The sequence below is a fragment of the Lactuca serriola genome, chromosome 3 (genome assembly GCF_051521515.1).
Source record: "Lactuca serriola cultivar US96UC23 chromosome 3, Lser_US96UC23_V15, whole genome shotgun sequence".
Classification (NCBI taxonomy): Eukaryota; Viridiplantae; Streptophyta; class Magnoliopsida; order Asterales; family Asteraceae; genus Lactuca; species Lactuca serriola.
The window spans coordinates 185,399,728-185,404,419 of NC_136410.1; positions in this window are offsets into that span (position 1 = coordinate 185,399,728).

Sequence of the window (4,692 nt, forward strand, 5' to 3'; positions counted from 1 at the left end):
CTAGTTCTTTTTCTCTCTGTCTCCCTCAAAAAGTCGTAGATTGCATCCCTTAGCAGCTCCCTCTCTTTTAAAGTTTTGTGCTTGGCTTTTAGTGCTTCCTTTGTGTCTTCCTTTAGTGCTTATTTGTTAAGCACTTAACGTCTTAAAGAAAAAAAGCATACAAGAAGAAAAACTATCAGTTTTGGTACCTTAATCTTGGTGGTGGATACTTTTAGAGAAGTTCAAGCTCCTTGTCTTTCCATCTTCATCAACATCCCAAATCTAATAGGGTCCAAAGGCTCCAAAGATTGGCATTATAAAACACCCTATGGTTGTTTTTAATATCATTTTAACTTCTTTAAAAATATCCTTGGTGGTTTTGTTTTGAAAATATACTAGAAAATTTATATTAAATTTTATAGCTTCCGTTGCCTGGTTTTTACGAAAAACTCAATATTTTTATGTATCAAAACCCGTCAGATGGAAACTTATGATCAACATTTTGTGATAATTCTAACATTATATATTTTTTTATCAATTTAAATTAATGTCAAAGTTTGATGGTTGACTTTTTTGTTTTTTGAAAGGTTCATCCTCAGTTTCTTGATGTGCAACAAGTAAGTTTCTTGATGTGCAACAAGTAAGGATGCAATTGCCACATGAATTGGTTCAGGGATACATAACGAAATGAGTGACACCATTCAATTCCACTTTCAGAGATTAAAAAGGTATTCCATTTTCTCTATCTTTAACACAAATACATTTATGACGAGTTCCCATTACGTTCGAAAACAAGAAGCGCGAATTATCAACCGTTAGTTTCCATGAACTTGAATAAAATCCTTTTGAATGAGTATAATTTCAAAAACATTAATAATAAAAATAATAATAACAGAGTTTTTTCTTATATGCTAATTATTCGTATTTAGTTAAATGGTGTAATTAAAATTGAATACCGCATTCTGTAACAATATTGTTATGACGGGATCCTTTTATTATTTCAAATCAATCACATATTCGACATTTTGATAGATTATAGCAACACTCTTTATCAAAAAAACCTATTTACAGCAACTAACTTTAGTTTTTATAATAACAACCTACTTCTTTATTATCTTTTCAAAGCATGATGCTATCATGAATATCTTTTCAAAGTAGAAATTTTTTTATTAGGTAACTTCAATATGCATCTTTTTATTCAAGATGAATATATTGATCTATGTAATTCTAAACTTTTGTCAAGAAGATTTACAAGGATCAAGGATCATTAGAACATATACTCCTTAAAAACAAATGACTTTTTATAGCGAGTTGTTTTTGAAAAATTGTTGTATAGCTTTTGGTGTAAAATCCATATAAATAGTTCGTGGATGCTCTCAAGTATATAGCATGGTCCATTATTCCAAATGGTTATTCTATTTTGGGTGGTATAGAATTTTTTATTTCAAGAAATTTCTATATAACTTTAATACCACAGTAAAAAGGATTTTATCTTCTTTTATAAATGGATTTTCTTCTTAGATTCTTGTTATTAGCTATATTGTACTCAAAGTGCACCTACCAATAGAAACAAGTGGTTGAGAACATAAAATTATTATGCATGGGGATTTATAGAAAATGTTGTATTGAGACCCAACATCTTCTTTTCAGAATTTGCTATGATGTAACTTACAACTATGATACCAGTCATCATTCCACTTTTATCTGAATTGCCCTTGACTTTGAAATCTGAATAAAAAATACAAAAAGAAAAAATCCAGTAATCAGTAGAATCTTAATGAAATAAAAGAATATGTATGAATTCCATGATTGTTATCAGGAATCACTCTCATGGCAGAAATTAAAGGACCATAATCTTCCTCTTCATGTATGCAGCAAATCCCCTTTCTAGAACAAATCCCATTTCCAGCCCAAAAAAGAAGGATTTGAAGATGATTTTCTATCGGTTGGACAACCTCCTTATTATAAAGGCATGGACTATATTTATGAAGATCGTGGAGAGGTGTTGGACATCCATATCTTTCAAACAGGAGAGTATGCACTTGTAAGTTCAAAAATTGTATTCCATTACATAAAAATATAATAAGTTCGAAGGGTACTTTGGTCCTTTTGTAGATTGTTACAAAAATGTGTTTTTTCTGTTATAGCAACTAGAGTTTCAGTGTCTAAGGGGCATTTTCGGTATCGCCTTAATAGAAAAAAATTTACAGTAACTTTTTTTGGTTAAAATCTTTGCTCTGACAAATCTTTCTGTTTTTTCATTTGAACACTTCATTTAAACTTGTGACGCAGTGCGAGCTTTTTTACTAGTTATGATTATATATCGATTGGTCTCGTTAAAATTATAATCAAATTCTTCATTATATTATTTCAGATGTTTTTATATGTAACATCTCTTACTTAGAAACACATGTAAGTGTAAAAGTACAAGTAATGTTGTTTTGACATACAACTTGACTTCCCTTTGTTACCTCCACCTCTATCTGATGTTCTTCCTCTGCTCGTGAATAAATCAGAACATGAAACTTCTTCACAAACTGAAACTTTTCTTTTCAGTTCTTTGGACATCAAAGAATCCTTCACATCATTCGTAGTGATTGTTGTCCTACCATATGACATGGTATCAACAGAATTCTCATAAGAATTCGACAGTAAACATAAAAGGACAGGTGCTTGATCTTCATCTTCAATCTTAACATTCACACCTTATAAATCAAAGATGATCCTATTGAAGTTATCCAAATGATCCTTCACTTGGGGTACATTCAGACATCTAAAGACTATATAAATGTTTCTTCTGATATAGCCTATTCATCATAGAAATGTTATGATACTTGTCAAAACATTTCTCCCAAAGCCCAGAGGCACTTGATTGATCAACGGCCTCTGTTAGTATTACGTCTGTCAAACCCAACATAATAGCATTATACGCTTTTGCCAGAATATCCACATTTTTCTCAGTCCTCATGTCTTTTGGCAATTTTGCTTCTCCTTCCAATGTCGTTGCACAATATTGTTGAACCATAAGAGCCCTCATATTTACCTTTCATAAAGTAAAATCATTCAAACAATTGAACTTCTAAATAAAAGTTGTAAGATGCCATCTCCAATCAACAGAACACTAATTGTAGCTCTAATACCACTTTATAGGAAATCAGACACACTTATCAAAATCAGAACATATCTAATGCCACTTGGCAAGCTTTAATGACACTTATTAGGAAATAATGTAGATAACACACGAAACTAAAACACATAAAGACATATTATTTAAGTGGTTTGGTTAAGGTGACCTACTTCCACAGACAAGAGGGGTGTAACGCCTTGTTTTGAATCATTTACCATTTCAGGGTGGTGATCATGGATTGGGTATTAGTAGAATTATGACCCTTGAAGAATTGAGATTTAGACTCATTTGGAGGTAGATGATGTAATTTGGATGATCCGGGTGGTCGGTTTGTGTTTTGGAGCTAAAGTGTATTTTGGTAATATGTCAACTCGGGCTTTTATGGAAATTTGATGTTTGTTCAGGAAATTGTAAGGCAAGTATGAGTTGATTAAAGTGTAGATCTTCTTTTTACCTTTCCATGGATATAAGGATCGTCAGAATCAAATTAATAATGGAGAAGTTATGGCCTTTAGAGTGCTTTAAGGTTTAAGAGGAAACCCTAGTATGCGGGGTGTACTGGTGCGAACAGTAGTACACGAGGCGTAATGTGTTGTACTCTTAGTGTGTTGCGAGTGAAGGATCAGGAGTGTGAGGCCTCGTACGCTGGGCATACGAGGGGTACGCGGAGCATACGAGGTGTAAGTGAAAACCCTAATTTAAGATGTTGTAACCTATATAAGCACTTTAAGTCTTTAGGGATGGCCTCTATACCAACCTCCAAGTCCCTAAAACCATAGAAATCGTCCCTTAGCCTCCATGGTGGTGTTTTTGAGCTCATTGTGTTCATCTTGGTGTGTTTTGGTTCATGTTCAAGAAGATGGAGTTTGGTTCAAGGTTATGGATCAAGGAAGAGCTTCTGGATCCTGATTCTCTATTCATTCCAGCTTGTTTTAGGTAAAAAGCTATCAACTTGTTCATTAGTAGCTTAGATCTATTATATATGAGTTTTGGTTCCGTTTTGGCCCCAAGAATGAGATCTAGTGGTTTGATACCACTCTAGGAGCTATGAGTTGCCACTCTTGGTGTTTGTGAGGTTCTAGATTCATAAAGTTGTCTCCTTTAGGGTTTAAAATCCACCATGAATGAGATTGTGTCCATTTGGTGGAAGTATAATGTTATATCTTAAATTTGGGTTCTTTCGGGGCAAGTAAAGTCACCAAGTAAGTGGCTTTATAGTTCTAGACTCTTATTAGGACCCAGATCTGTGGTTTGGACTTCTCGACTTAAGAATTACAAGCATAATGAAGATTTTGTCATACAAGCCAAATAGCATGTGCGCTTAGCATACAACTGAGTATGACCCGTGTACTCAGTCAGGTGGGATTTTTCATATCAGGCTTTCTTTTGGGCTTGGGTGTTTGAGTTCTTAATGGGCCATATGAGTACAAGTGTTTTCGACTAGGAAAAATGGTTGGGCTTTAGGGTAAGGCCCATGTAAGGGGTTTGGACTCAATTTGGAAAATTGGGCTAGAATTATGACTTAGTTGATTAATTAGCTTTTGGGCCTTTTAGATTGTGAGTTTGGGCCTTAGTCTTGGACCAAG